The sequence below is a fragment of the Podarcis pityusensis genome (assembly GCF_964106645.2).
Source record: "Podarcis pityusensis genome assembly, chromosome: W".
NCBI lineage: Eukaryota > Metazoa > Chordata > Lepidosauria > Squamata > Lacertidae > Podarcis > Podarcis pityusensis.
This window is the reverse complement of record NC_138045.1, coordinates 22,881,779-22,897,740: the sequence shown is the minus strand read 5'-3', so window position 1 is coordinate 22,897,740 and position 15,962 is coordinate 22,881,779. Positions and strand designations below refer to the sequence as shown.

Below are 15,962 nucleotides of genomic sequence, written 5' to 3'. Positions count from 1 at the left end.
GACTGGCATGTTCCCTCCCTCCTGGTTGATCTTTCGGGAGCTTCAAAAGCTTTCTTCAGCCCGAACATCACAGTGACCAATGCCAACCGACACCGGCACACTTAGGGATCCGCAGAGTTTGCGCATCATGCATAACAGACCTCAGCAACTCAGCATTTTGGCTAATCTACTTTATTTACATATAAACACACACGGAGCACTGCAACATGGCTCCCTCTCTCACTAGCATCAGAAAGCAAAGAGAGAAAGAACAAAAGACAACAGTCCCACTTCACGGAACACAGCAACGCAAACATCCTGTCTCCATCACATCCCACTCTGTGGAGTCAAAACATACACCGTCATGTGAAAGACAAAAATCCCATGACTGCAATCATGGAGCAGGAATTCTAACATCCTGATCATCTCATACGTCTACTGTTTTTCATAGTCATTTCTGATAATTCCCATAAGTCATTCTGATGTTAATCCTTCATTATTTTCGACAGCCACTGAATTTGTCCAGCAAGCGAGTTAAATTAAAACAGTATGTTTCTGTGTGGATTTTATGTCCTTTTCCCTTTCTTTATGCTTCAAATCCGGCTATGGCATTCCAATTTCACTTTCCAATATTATATTTATCTATAACCAAGGATTCCCCTCTGTAGGTTCACAGCATCTCTTCACAAATTGATGTTTCTGCCAAGTCAATCCAAGAATCTTCCCACTGCAGGCAGCTGCCAAACCCACTCAGTCCAGATAAGATCAAATCAAGGTGTCTGCCCAGTACTATCGCCAGACCAGCTGTCATTCAAACATTAGCCTTTCCAGGGAAGGTTTTACAAGTAAAATTGGAAATACAAATATCAAGAAATAGAATATTAAAGGCTTACCTCTCCCTATGGCTATATAATTTGATTCAATAAGCTTGTCAGACCCAACAAAATTTGTTTCACTTTTGCTCATGGCCATTTGCTGATTTTAGAACTGTGCCACGCCTCTCCACCATAAATCCCTGGCAAACATCCAGAGTTCTTTGGCGTCTCTCCAGTTGTTAATGAGATGTCGTTTCTGCACTGATATAATAAATCAAACCGGGGAATCTTCTCATCCTCTTCCAAGCTTGCTTAGATAAATATCTAATAATAATGTGTTGTAAGAATGAATGCATAGACACGTACGCTCCCCCCTGATGCAAGCTGGAAATCCAAAGAGGCCTATGGAAAGCATTTCCCTGAGTGCATGGAGTAGGTCTGTCACCAATTTCATTCTACCTGCATTTCACATCACTCTAGAGCAATGTTTCTCAACCTTGGGTCCCCAGATGTTTTTGGACTACAACTCCCATCATCCCTGAGCTCTGGTCGTGCTAGCTAGGGATCATGGGTGTTGTAGTTCAACAACATCTGGGGACGCAAGGTTGAGAAAGGCTGCTCTAGAGAGTCTTCTGATCCTCAGAATTGGAAGGGGGGTGGAGGCTGTAGTAGGAAGGCAGAAAACAGGAAAGCCCCCAGTGTACATGTGGAACACGGAAATTAGCCCTTTTGAGACTCCAGACATTGTTTCTAATAGTAGAAAGCAAAAACTAAAAAAAAGTTAGTGTTGCTCTGGGGAGGAGTGGGAAGGAATCTCTTAGGCAGCTATAGAAGGAAAAAGATGATTACTCAGTCTAACTAAAACCACATCTACAGAACATACCTGATTTACTGTGACTTGTAGTAACTTTTATCCTTATTACTAGCTTTGATAAATGGCAATGAAAAGCTGTTTTTTCAGTGTTTAAAAACCACAGAATATATGTGAAAAAATAGAAGTAGCATCCACAGAATGAGAATTTTGGTGGAGGATTATGAATTCCCGTAAAGAAAACCCACACATTTTATACAGCAATTCAGAACAGAGGCTCAGATTCAAAAGTCAACTCATTAAATGACACAATTCTTGTTCGCTATCCTTGAAGACAGCAAAACATTCATGCATCCCCAATATCTGGATCTGGGAGAGGTGTAAATATATTCTTATGTAGCACTCACTATTTCACTCAGTTTTGTTTTTGTTTTTTTAAAGCCCAAAACTACACACATTTAATTTGTGTAAGTGGGAACAGAATGCTATGAGTGAAGTTGCGTTTTAAACTTTTGCAAAGAGAAAACGGGTTCCAAGAACTCTGTATATCTGCAGAAAGATCCTTTTTGATGGCCACCAGCCAAGCAAGCATCTCCCTGTGCCTCTCTGCCCAGGCTTGTTTCAGAATCATTTTAATGCCAAACTTCTGTACTGCTCCGCTCACCCAGAATATGTATTTACTTATAAATGTATTTGTATAATATGGTAAGAGTTTTCATACAGTAATTGTTTGCTCACACTTTTTGAGGTCCGTTTTCAGGCAGAAAAAGTTTAAGTGGAAAAATGTGTGATTTTATTATAGTAAGGTTTCACATTTTTTATGTCTATCACAGACGTAAGAGAAAAAAGTTAACACCAATTTAGTTTATCAGATGTCTGAAGGAGAGAAAACAAGATTTTAAAAAGTTTTGTAAATGTCTTTGTTATTGACTCTTTATGAAAAATAAAATACTGAGCAGCCATTAAAATTGTGAAGCCCAAATAACCACTCTAATACAATAGGACATATTGCTCATAAATCCTGCATGGCATCATCACAAAAAGTAAAAATGCAAGTACTTTAATTTCACTTGAAAATGTTCAGTCAGAAATTATGGTGCACTTGAACACAGCTCTCTGTCTCACTAGAACACTGTTCAGAAATATTGCAGATTTGATTACAACAGCCTGCTAAACCAACTTTAAACCAACTACCGGTATATAACCAGAGTGATTAACATAAGATTAATTTACCTTGTATGCTTTAAACAGTATGAAATGAAGGTAGATTCTGAGGAGAAAACATTTAAAACCACAAGGCTACTTTTGGGTTGACTACTATAATACCACACTTCTTTATTTAAAAAGGGTCAGCACCACAGGTTTTTGAGTTTATATTCTAGACAACCCCCCCCCCCCAACAATCCCCATTGTAAAGTTAATATGATTATAGCATTTGGGTTATGTATATGTTACGGAGCAAAGTTATTTCAAAGTAAGCTTTGCTCAATTTTGAACACAAAATTTGAACAGGGGGGCAGGGAGGAATCAAACCTTCATTAAAAAGCCCTGAAGAAGAAAAATCCTGGAGAGGGGATTAAAAGCTGAAAGCCTTGTAAAGAGGTCTTTTTTCCTTTCCATTTGATATACTTCTACATTCTCCCCCAACCAAAAAAGAAAAAGTGAACAATATATATTAAATAACATTCAAAGCTATCAAAATAGTTATTAAAAAACAACAACAAATAAGCCCCCGCCCAAGCCCACAACTGAGTATGACACATGGATGGGACTCACGTAGGAATGGAAGGTTTGGTTAAGGCTGCCATCCTAGCACACTACTTGGGAGTAAGTCCTATTGAACTCAACAGGGCTTGCATCCCAGTATACCTATATAGGATTAGGCTGCACAAAGCACAATAGGAAACAATATATTATTGAGCAATATCTGCCTTGTTTTTAGTGTATTTCACTGTTTAGTATATTTCACTATGTTCACCTCCTGCCAAGTACAACATTTCCAAAATATTCTGCCCTTCATAAACATTTTTAGGAGTAAAGCTAACCCTGCCTCCTTCAAAACAAAATAGGAACAGGGCCCAGAAGACATGCAAAAATCAAGGAAATGACAATGCTCTTGCAAATCTTATTAAAGAAACACGAAGGAAATGCATTTATCAATGTGCTTTGTTTGGGTTGCACTGAGGGATGCAGTAATTATTAATCAGTTGTGTGCACTTCCATGCTGTAATCTAGTGTTTCAGAGGCCGAAGCATCAATTTTCTCTCTGTTCCATATAGTCTTCAGTTCTTTCTGGCGACTCAACTCTACTTCTTGCTTCTGCAACGCCGGGATGATTCTTTCACAAGTGCTGATTTAGAGTTCCCTGGAAAGGGAAACATTTCCCACAGACCTCACAATGGAAAGGTTTGTCATCTGTGTGGCCACGGATATGGTACTCAAGTTCATCCTTGCGCGTGTACTTCTTCCCACAATATTTGCACACAAAGGGGGTTATTCCCATGTGCAACCTCATGTGCTGGTCAAGACTCCCTTTCTGGTTGAAAGACTTCCCACAGTATATACAGATTAACCTATCACTGTACATGCACCAGTGACCTCTCAAATTCCTTTTCTGTGGACTTTTTTCATAGCCTCGGTGATCCGCTGCGGATTCCCTGTTGGCTCCTTGTGATAGGCCCAAAACTTCACTATGCAAGTAGCTAGTGGAGATCCGTTTTTGACGGCCTTGGCCTCTAAGACAGCTTAGCATGCATCTTGAAGAGCTTGCGTTTCTCAGGCTTCCAAAAGTGTTGGGTACATTAGCGGACTGGGATGAGCCATGGGAATATGAGTAGGCACTTTGCAATACAGAACCACAGGAGCCAACGTTAAATGCCACTACTTGCTCCCCGTCCATCATTTCAGTGTGGTACCCGTCATCACCAAGCGAAGAACTATCTGAGCAACTTGGCCGTTCAGACTTTTCCATTTTAACTTTCACCTCGGCAGCCTGGCTGTCTCTGACTAGCAAGTCCCCTTGGTCATGACCACCTTCAATCTGAATCTCATATTCTGAAACACTCCCGCTACTGCCATGGTCGGAGTGCCCTTCTTCTTGCAGATAGTTATGGAGAGCTTTGGTGTGAGTTGTTTCCATTCTTAAATCACTGCCTGAAGCAGACAGCCGCACCTGAGAGCAATAGGGAGGAGAGATTTCCACCAGACTGGCAAAATAACTCTTTAACACTGTTGTGGTTTTCCAGAGCATCTTCAGTACCAACAGTGACAGTCAGCTTCACCATCACTGATATTTGAATGGATGCTTTCGAGTATCTGTGTGCACTTATCAATGACACACTGCATTTGTAGAAAACTAGCTGCATTTAGAAAGCTAACATTCTTCAGTTGCAAGGACATCCTTCCAGCGTAACAAAGCAAAATCAACTGTTCAAAGACATCAGGGTTTTTAATAACTGATATTGAGAGGCCACTCATGGTACTTAACAAAGAATGTTCACAGAAATATGGAGAACTGGCAGCTAGGACAGTTTTGTGAGCCCTGAACGGCTGACCCTGAATATGCACAATGATATCACAAAGCTTTCCCTGCAGGCGGAGCTCATTCACCTGGTTCAGTACAGTGCTGCTGTACTCAGGAACATCAAACTGGATGAAACTGCTGTTGTCCATATCTTCTGGTTTACAGTGTAACTTACCTATAAAGGACAGCTTTGTGAATAGCTAGTTTGTTAGCAAAGGTTTCCTCTGCATAATGCTGCAGTTACAGTTGCAATTGAAATTATTCAGCCCCATTGCAAATCAGGTTTATTATGAAAATTTACAGACTTTCAGCGTTTTGCAATGAGAATATCAAATAAAAGCAATTGAAATAGCTCAACACAACAGATGCTTTGAGTGGCTTTGCCAAATTCAGCTTAAATTGCAACTTACACTGGCTTTTCCAGTCTCACTATTATTCAACCACCTGAACAGACTTCCTCACAACAGCACAAATACAACAGGTGTTGATTAATTAATTTCCCCAATTATTACAAATCAAACCAATTTGGCAGGTAGAAATGGGCCTTACAGCAGGGAGCAGTTAAGTTAAGTTAAGTTAAGTTAAGTTAAGTTAAGTTAAGTTAAGTTAAGTTAAGTTAAGTTAAGAGTTAAGTTAAGTTAAGAGTTAAGTTAAGTTAAGAGTTAAGTTAAGTTAAGAGTTAAGTTAAGTTAAGAGTTAAGTTAAGTTAAGTTAAGTTAAGAGTTAAGAGTTAAGTTAAGAGTTAAGAGTTAAGTTAAGTTAAGAGTTAAGTTAAGTTAAGTTAAGTTAAGAGTTAAGTTAAGTTAAGAGTTAAGTTAAGTTAAGAGTTAAGTTAAGTTAAGAGTTAAGTTAAGTTAAGAGTTAAGTTAAGTTAAGTTAAGAGTTAAGTTAAGTTAAGAGTTAAGTTAAGTTAAGAGTTAAGTTAAGTTAAGAGTTAAGTTAAGTTAAGTTAAGTTAAGTTAAGAGTTAAGTTAAGTTAAGAGTTAAGTTAAGTTAAGAGTTAAGTTAAGTTAAGAGTTAAGTTAAGTTAAGAGTTAAGTTAAGTTAAGAGTTAAGTTAAGAGTTAAGTTAAGTTAAGTTAAGTTAAGAGTTAAGTTAAGTTAAGAGTTAAGTTAAGTTAAGAGTTAAGTTAAGTTAAGTTAAGTTAAGTTAAGAGTTAAGTTAAGAGTTAAGTTAAGTTAAGTTAAGTTAAGAGTTAAGTTAAGTTAAGAGTTAAGTTAAGTTAAGAGTTAAGTTAAGAGTTAAGTTAAGAGTTAAGTTAAGTTAAGTTAAGTTAAGTTAAGCTAAGCTAAGCTAAAAGCTAAGCTAAGCTAAAAGCTAAGCTAAGCTAAAAGCTAAGCTAAGCTAAGCTAAAAGCTAAGCTAAAAGCTAAGCTAAAAGCTAAGCTAAGCTAAGCTAAACTAAGCTAAGCTAAGCTAAAAGCTAAGCTAAGCTAAACTAAGCTAAGCTAAGCTAAGCTAAAAGCTAAGCTAAGCTAAAAGCTAAGCTAAAAGCTAAGCTAAGCTAAGCTAAAAGCTAAGCTAAGCTAAGCTAAAAGCTAAGCTAAGCTAAGCTAAACTAAGCTAAGCTAAGCTAAGCTAAGCTAAGCTAAGCTAAGCTAAGCTAAAAGCTAAGCTAAACTAAGCTAAACTAAGCTAAAAGCTAAGCTAAGCTAAGCTAAGCTAAGCTAAGATAAGCTAAGCTAAGCTAAGCTAAGCTAAAAGCTAAGGAAAGCTAAGCTAAAAGCTAAGCTAAACTAAGCTAAGCTAAGCTAAGCTAAGCTAAGCTAAAAGCTAAGCTAAGCTAAGCTAAAAGCTAAGCTAAGCTAAACTAAGCTAAGCTAAAAGCTAAGCGCTAAACTAAGCTAAGCTAAGCTAAAAGCTAAACTAAGCTAAGCTAAGCTAAACTAAGCTAAGCTAAGCTAAGCTAAAAGCTAAAAGCTAAGCTAAGCTAAGCTAAGCTAAACTAAGCTAAAAACTAAGCTAAGCTAAGCTAAGCTAAGCTAAGCCTTAAGCTAAGCTAAGCTAAGCTAAGCTAAGCTAAGCTAAAAGCTAAGCTAAGCTAAGCTAAGCTAAGCTAAGCTAAGCTAAGCTAAAAGCTAAGCTAAGCTAAGCTAAACTAAGCTAAGCTAAGCTAAGCTAAGCTAAACTAAAAGCTAAGATAAACTAAGCTAAAAGCTAAGCTAAGCTAAGCTAAGATAAGCTAAAAGCTAAGCTAAGCTAAGCTAAGCTAAGCTAAGCTAAGCTAAAAGCTAAGCTAAGCTAAAAGCTAAGCTAAGCTAAGCTAAGCTAAGCTAAAAGCTAAGCTAAAAGCTAAGCTAAAAGCTAAGCTAAGCTAAAAGCTAAGCTAAGCTAAGCTAAAAGCTAAGCTAAAAGCTAAGCTAAAAGCTAAGCTAAAAGCTAAGCTAAAAGCTAAGCTAAGCTAAAAGCTAAGCTAAAAGCTAAGCTAAGCTAAGCTAAGCTAAGCTAAGCTAAGCTAAGCTAAAAGCTAAGCTAAAAGCTAAGCTAAAAGCTAAGCTAAGCTAAAAGCTAAGCTAAAAGCTAAGCTAAGCTAAAAGCTAAGCTAAAAGCTAAGCTAAAAGCTAAGCTAAGCTAAAAGCTAAGCTAAAAGCTAAGCTAAGCTAAGCTAAGCTAAAAGCTAAGCTAAAAGCTAAGCTAAAAGCTAAGCTAAGCTAAGCTAAAATGACGTCTTGTGCAGAAGCGGCGAATCGCGACCCGCGCACGCGCGGGTTGTGTTCTGCTCTGGATGCGAATGGGGCCCCAGAACGTATCCCGTTCACATCCATAGGTACCACTGTATTTGAAAAACTGCCAAAATAATAGAAAGGAAATTGAAAGGAAATCCAAATCAAATAAATTATAAGGAAAATAATCAAAGGTAAAAGGAAATAAAAATAGAACAGCAAACCCAAAGCCAAATGGGTTCAAAGAAGATACAGACAACAATTAGCCTAACCTCTGCTGCAACATCAAGTTCACAAGCAGGGCAGATAGATGGAGATGCCAACATAGACATTAGGGAATTAATTTTAACAATGAAGAAAGATCTGTGTGACAACATAAAAACATTAGATGACAACGTAAGAGCCCTTGACGATAAAGTAGAAGTAATGGGCAACAAGATTGAAAATAATGCAACTTTATTAATAGACTTAACACATCAAGTAAATGAGTTGATGACAAAGAATAAAGAACTAGATAAAACAATACAAGAGATAAAAGTTAAAACAATTAAACCAGAAGAAGCTGTGGGAAAAAAACCTGAAGTGAACAGAAAAAAAGAAAAATCAAGACAAGATTAAAGAAGAAATTATTGAACTAAGGAAGATACAGGATACATGGGATGCAGTTGCTACACTTGAATTGCAACAAAAAGAAATGACCCTAAGATTTTGTGGAAAAACAGAGAACCAGGATGAGGATATTGTATCAAAACTACTCAAAGAACTAGCAGACTGGCTAGGTGTTCAAGAAGAACTGTCTCTAGACATAAACAAAATATTTAGAATAAAATCGAACAAATCCAAAAATAAAAAACGGCCAGGTGATTGCTTGGTCTTCATAAACTCTGGACTGCTGAGACAAAATACTACAAAAAAGCAGAATTGGAAGATTATGTATCAAGGACAAAACCATTGAAATCTTGAAAGAAATACCAACTTGCTTACTTAAAAAGAGACAATTATAAAGTACTTGCTGCAACACTTAGAAAAAATGGCATTTCGTATAGGTGGGATTTCCCCAAGGGGATAACTTCACATACATAGAAAGAAGGAAGACCTTTAGAACTGTGGGTAAAGCAGGTATTTTCTGGAGAAAATACTGGAAAGACTTGGGAGGGGAACGGGTCCAGGAACTGGAGGAAGAAGGATCGGAGTAAGGAACGGGGAAAATATAAAGTAAGTCTAAGAAAATTAGATGGGAAGATTGAATTAAAATTGTTTTTATTGGTAAAGTGATTTATCTATAATAAAAATTACATGACATTAAATTGTATTTCATGGAATGTAAATGGGCTAAATAACAAACTCAAAAGAAACAAAATAGAACAATTATTAAAGAAAAAAATGGGACATTATCTGCCTACAGGAGACACATGTTGTGAGGTTTGGTGTTTATAGGGTTAACCTCTATGTGTCCTGCATCTGTGGAGGAGCTTCCTACACCCGGGAGCTGAGTTTTTTGTCTCAAAGGAGAAGAAGCAGAGACACACGCGATGGCTGCTGTTTCTGATGAATTGCCGTTTGTTGTTTTATCTGTCTGATGTGTTAGGTAAGATTTATTGCTTTACTCTTGGTGTCCGGCACGCTCCCCTGCACTCCTCTGCAGGTTGTAAAGCAATTAGCAGAATTGCACAGCAGTTCGTGTAGAAAGGGCAGTAAAACAGTCCCACACGTTTCTTCTTTCCTAGTAGCACTTTATTTGCTCAAAAGTAGCATATTTACAATCCAGAAACACCATCTGATTGTAGCTGCATTTTGCTCCCTGTTTGCATCCTTCTCTCTCAGTTGCAGCTGCGTAACAAAGCTGCTTTCACTTTTCACTCAGCTCACAGCATTCCAAGCTGCTTTCGTCACGTCCTGGCTTACTTCCCTTGTAAGCGCCTCCTCTCAGCCTCGAGACACAGAAGGTTAACCCTTCACTACACCCAACACCCCCTCTTGTCTCGCGCCTGAGGGGAGAATCGACCCTTGGTCGTCCCAAACCCAGACCTTCACAAAACTTCCCATGTCTTTGGAAGGTGAGTGGTTTTGTGAACCCATCAGCTAGGTTCTTGGCAGAGGGACAGTATTTCAGCGCAACTAATCCCTCCTGAACACTCTGGCACACATTCCGAAAGCGAATGTCTAGGTGTTTAGTTCTGGCCTTGAACTGACCTGACTCTGCCAAACGCAGGCATGGTTGATTGTCCTCGAAAACACGTATCGGCAGACAATCCACTTCGCAGAGTTCCTGCACCAAACAAGCATAGAACTCTACTTCTCTGCACATCTCTGAAAGAGCACTGAACTCAGCCTCAGTGGATGAGAGCGCTATAAGACTTTGCTTCTTGGACCTCCATCCAACTACTGAGTTCCCAAACTTCACCACTAGGCCAGACACAGACTTGCGATCCTCAAGATTCGCCCAATCCGAGTCCACAAAGCAAGTCAGTTTGACTTCTCCTTGTGCTGGCAACCTAAGACAAAAGTCTTTGGTCTCCTGCAAATACCTCAGAACTCTCTTGATGCCATTCCAGGCTTGCACACTAGGATTTGATGCCTCCCTGCTGAGCAGATTGACAGCGAACGCTATATCAGGTCTGCTCCACTGGGACAAGTACAACAAGCTCCCTAGAGCTGACTGAAACACTTCAGTATTTTCGAACGCAGCGCGTTCTACTTGCTGGCTGTCCTTCACAAAACTAGTCTCCATAGGACTTCTCACTCCTGCACAATCACTCATCCTGAACTTCTGAAGCAGTTGCTCAATTTTACCTCTCTGGCTGAGCAAAAAACTTCCATCCTGTGCACGCTCAACATTGACACCTAGATAGGTTTTGACAGCACCAAGCTGTTTAAGCTTGAATCGTTTACCTAGCTCTTTGGCAAACTTCTCCGCCTGTTCATCTGTTTCTGAGAAGAAAAGCACGTCATCAACCCAAATCAACACCAGTTCCTGTGAGTCTCCTGATCCTCTAAGGAACAGGCAACTGTCAGCAAGACTCTTCCTGAAACCTAGCTTCTCCAAAGCTTCATTCAGGCACATGTTCCAGTTTCTAGCAGATTGACGTAATCCATAGATGGATTTGTGCAATCTCCACACAACATCCTGCCTTGAGTTCTCAAACCCCGGAGGAGGAATCATGTACAGCTCCTCCTGGAGATCTGAGTTAAGGTAGGCAACATCCACATCAAAGTGGTTTACCTTCCAGCCTCTCTGTGCTGCACAAGCTAAAAGCGTTCTCAGAGTCTCCGCTCGTGACGTTGGCGAATACACCTCCGTGAAGTGTATTCCCTTCCTCTGAGTAAACCCTCGAGCAACTAACCTGGCTTTATACTGCGGCTCTCCAGCGTCAGTGGGTTTCAAGCGGTAAACCCATCTGGAACTCACAGCCTGCTTCCCCGGTGGCAACTCTGTGAGTGAGAACACACCTAGATCTTTCATGGACTTCATCTCTTTGTCCATTGCCCTGTGCCACTTGCCTGCTTCTTCCTCAGGTAAACTCTGAATATCCTCGAAGGATTCAGGTTCACATCTTGCAGAACCGACCCAGACGCCTGAAGCGTCGTACCGATCAGGAGGCCTCCTTGTCCTCGCTGATCTCCTCAGTGTGACTCCTGGTGACCCTGCCGCTTCATTGGGTCCAGCTAAATCATCCTCAACTTCAGTGTCTTCCCCCTCTGACCTGCTGCGCCTCTTGGGCCTTACAGCTGGTCTAGCAGGTGAAGAAGGCTCACTCTTTGGCTCAAACTTGACACTTGCCTGAGGAGGTGTTCTAGGTTCCCCCCTCTGAGGGATCCTGAGCTGTCCCTGCCTTGGACTCTGTCCCTCTGGACCGTGGTCCCCAGCTCCAAGTTCCTCCTCCTCCTCGTCTGAGTCATAGAACTGCTGTGGAAGCACGTCTGGATTAGCGTGCAGACGTTTCCAACCAGCTTGCTCACAGAACTCAGCGCTATTGCTGATAACCAACCTAGACTGGTCTCCACTTGGGTACGCAAACCGATAGGCCTTTGAGCCAGGCTCATACCCTACAAAGATCATTCTTTTAGATCTTGGCTCACCTTTCTTGCGTAGAGCCTTTGGAATAAGCACCCAAGCCTCACAACCAAACACACGAAGGTAGTGTACGTTAGGCTTCTTTCCATGAAGTAAGAAATACGGTGTATTTCCTACACTAGAGTTGTACACTCTGTTCTCGGTATGGACCACATATCGCCAAGCCTCTGACCAAAACTTCTGGGGTAGCCCTGCGTCCCACAGGATCGCAGACACAGCTTCCTGTACCGTCCTGTTCTTTCTCTCTGCGACCCCATTCTGTTGCGGAGAGTAAGGAGCGGTCAGTCTGTGGCTAATCCCCTTCTCCCTAAAGAAATCCTGTAAAGCAGAACCAGTGAATTCAGCACCTCTGTCACTTTGAAAACCACGAACTTTGGTGGAAAAGGTTACCTCCACTGCGGTGATCCAATCCCTGATCATTTTAGCCGTCTCCCCTTTCGTTTTCAGAGAGAAGGTCCAAGCAGACCTTGAAAAATCATCAATCAAAAGCAGAGAATACTTCGAACCTCCCAGTGACTCAACAGACATGGGTCCACACAAATCTGCATGAATTAATTCAAAGGGTTGCGTGGTCTGCCTCTCTGACTTTGGATATGAGCATGTCACAACTTTCGCCTGTTTACATGCATTGCAATCTAGAAATTTGTCACAAACATTAAATTTGCACCCTTGTGTCAGTTCTGGTGCTTTCTGGAGAAATCTCCAATTTAAATGAGCCAAGCGTCTGTGCCAAATATGTAAACAACCATTGTGGGGTGCTACATTCACACATTGGCCCTTCGCATCTTCGGTGTCATCTTCCCCTGTGGAAAAAGGCACATTTACAGCAAACAAATTATCTTTAGACTGCACTGTGTACACGTGTTTCCCATCCTTGGAAAATTCACATTTGTCACCTGCAAAAGAAATTTGAAAATTATCGATCAATAGATCATGCACACTTGACAAACAGCTAGTTAAACCGGGCACTGCATAGGCTTTGACTTCATGCTTAAGGAAAGGACAGAAGAACAGTCCTGCTTCTGTCAGCTTTTTTCTGCTTCCACCTGCAAACGTAACATACTTCTCAGTTTTTACTGTCCTGCAATTCCTCAAAAGATCAGCAGATGGCACCAACGAATTTGAGGCACCACTGTCTATTATTACAGTGAGAAAGTCTTGTTGTTTACATTCCTGGGTCGCCAGGGCAACAATCTCCTCACTACCCCCCTCCTTGGGGCTTCTGCAGATGTCCTCTCTGGTTGTCACGGCAACAGACTCCCCCCGGCAGGAAGACTTGTCCACGACCTTGACAGCTTCCGTAGATGCAACTCTCTCAGTTGCCATGGAGACTGGACTTGTCTCGGCGTTCCCACACAACTCTGAAGCTCTTATCTCTACTTGCTGCAGGTGGCTGACCTTGAAGCCTTTAGCTCTTTTCAGCTTCCCAGGCTCCGACTCACGACGTAAACAACTCTTGGCAGCTTTTGGAGAAAGAGGCGTCTCTGAGCTTTCACTGCTCACTGCCCCCCCACTGCCCATGGGGTCTTGGGGACGTTTTTCTGCACCCCCTCTGAAGGGTAAAGGGCTCCCAACACTTGGCCCCACTTCAGGTTTCTCACACAGACACGTTGCAGCATCCACACAGCTCCCAGGCTCAGCAAAAGCACAAGCAGCATTGCTAGCAACAACAACAGCAACAGCAACAGTCCCTTCGCCCCCCTGTGGGGGCTCACAGCTCCGCCCAGCTGTGTATCGGCACTCAAGAATGTGGCCAGCGCCATCTTGCCTCTCCCTTTCGGATGCAGCCACTTCTCGGCCCTTGCTTCCCACTCCAGCTCCACAAGCTTCTTGGAGTGCTAGCCAAGCGGCCTCTGGCCTTCTTGCACCCAGGACAACAGGCACCAGATGAGCATCCACACTTTCTGCCAAAAAAGCAAGCACACGCTTCTCCACTTCACTTTGCTCTGCAGCCCTATCAGCCTCTGCTTTCCCAGCTGCATTCTGTGTGGGGTGAATTACATTCCACAGCTGCTCCCCCACCAGCAAAAGCTCCACTTGAAAGCTCCACTGCAGCCAATTTTGGCTAGTCAGTTTCTGACATGGCAATTTAAACTCAAAGCCATGTTCACAGGGCTGAGCCATTGCCCCCTTCTGTTGGCTTTTCCCAAAGGTACTCACTCAGCCAAACTGGGACCTCCGGACGTCATGGCTCTCACTCCGTCAGCCTCCTCCGATCTGCCTCTTTGAAGTCTCCGGCAGTCGATCAAGCTGACGACCAGCAGATAAAGCTTCAAAGCCCTTCCTCACACGCTTCACGTTGACCCATAACCATGTTAGGTAAGATTTATTGCTTTACTCTTGGTGTCCGGCACGCTCCCCTGCACTCCTCTGCAGGTTGTAAAGCAATTAGCAGAACTGCACAGCAGTTCGTGTAGAAAGGGCAGTAAAACAGTCCCACACGTTTCTTCTTTCCTAGTAGCACTTTATTTGCTCAAAAGTAGCATATTTACAATCCAGAAACACCATCTGATTGTAGCTGCATTTTGCTCCCTGTTTGCATCCTTCTCTCTCAGTTGCAGCTGCGTAACAAAGCTGCTTTCACTTTTCACTCAGCTCACAGCATTCCAAGCTGCTTTTGTCACGTCCTGGCTTACTTCCCTTGTAAGCGCCTCCTCTCAGCCTCGAGACACAGAAGGTTAACCCTTCACTACACCCAACATGATGTAAATAAAGCTGTTTAGATTAGAAACAGCGTCTGGACTATCTCTCTCTTACTCACACATCAAGCACGCGATGCCGTTCTGCTACTGACTGGGAATTCTGGGGCAGTGGAAGTGTACCGGACCCAGTCAGCTTATCAAATACATGTAGCCAGAAAACACAAAAGGGTCCTGGAAAAATAACAAGGCTAGGTATAGAATTTATAGCCTCGGGAAGGAAGAAAAAGAGAATTGGTAATATATGTTAAACCAAATCTGGATCCCAAAATGCTGTTTAGATGATGAAGGACAAATAATAGGGGTGGAAATAATGCACAAAAAGAAAAAAATTATTATAGGGATATATGTACCTATAAAAAACTAGAGGAAAAAATGTGGGACTATAGCAATGACAATTTACTACTTATGGGAGACCTGAATGGGGTAACATCAATCGAAATGGAGAGAACCACCAGAGATAATATATCGAATAAAGGTAGATTACCACTCTCCTTTTTCCAAATGGTAGAAAACTTTAATTTGTATGATGCACAGAGAGTCAAACACCCAAATGTAAAGAATATTACCCACTTTTCAGAAGCCAAAAAATCTGGAGGTAGAATTGACGGGATTCGGATATTGAAAAAATTAATACTAAAATTTTAAAAAGCAGAAATTTTAAGCAAAATAATATCAGACCATAACCCAGTAACAATACATATAATACAAAAAAAGGAAGATGGGTGAACACCTGGAGGGTGGAGCCAAAATGGCGACGGAGGTAGCAGACTAGCCAGAACCTCCCGTCTTCAATTAAGCTTTTAATTAGGTTTTAGCCATCCTCTGACCCTATGTTTATATTTTTAGTTGTCTTTTTGTTTCCTTTGCTTTTAGCCTAATGGTTTATTGTTTTACTGTTTTATTATCTACTGTTTTATGGCTCAACTCGATTTAGCGTGACAAGGAACGCTAAAGAAGATAGACTGCAGTCTTTGCAACTAACGCACAGCTCTCATCCATTGAAGGGAGGCACGAACCCGCTGTATCGTCAAGGCCGAGTAAGACGCGCTTGCCGGAGCTCCCCTTTCCAGTTCATGCTGTAAGTTACTCCGCTCCTATTTTTCTCTGGAAGTTGGCGCGATAACGTTTTGATGATAACGCCAGGAGCTTACCCTGTGGAAGGTTGCAAAGCCAGCGACATAAATCTCCTTAATGAGCTTCACTAACAACTTGATTAGCTGTAACTTGGGCAGCCACCGGTCGCGCTTCCCTGGCCTTCCACCAGCTCTTGCTTGGCCTTTGAAGGACTCTTAGATAACCGAGCCGCTCAAGGGGTTTAGCATGACGAATCTAAAAAGTGGCCGTACCTCTTCTGTGGAAGACTGTTCCTTTAATGCCTCAGAACCTAGGTCGAAG

At 41.6% G+C, this 15,962-nt stretch overlaps 1 pseudogene across 1 annotated transcript; it reads right to left on the bottom strand.

Annotated features, from left to right (window-relative positions):
* Positions 1–3,804: 3,804 nt before the first annotated feature.
* Positions 3,805–5,280, bottom strand: LOC308467588 (zinc finger and BTB domain-containing protein 34 pseudogene; annotated as a pseudogene). The gene has a single exon. The product of its transcript is annotated as a zinc finger and BTB domain-containing protein 34 pseudogene (transcript).
* Positions 5,281–15,962: the final 10,682 nt, after the last annotated feature.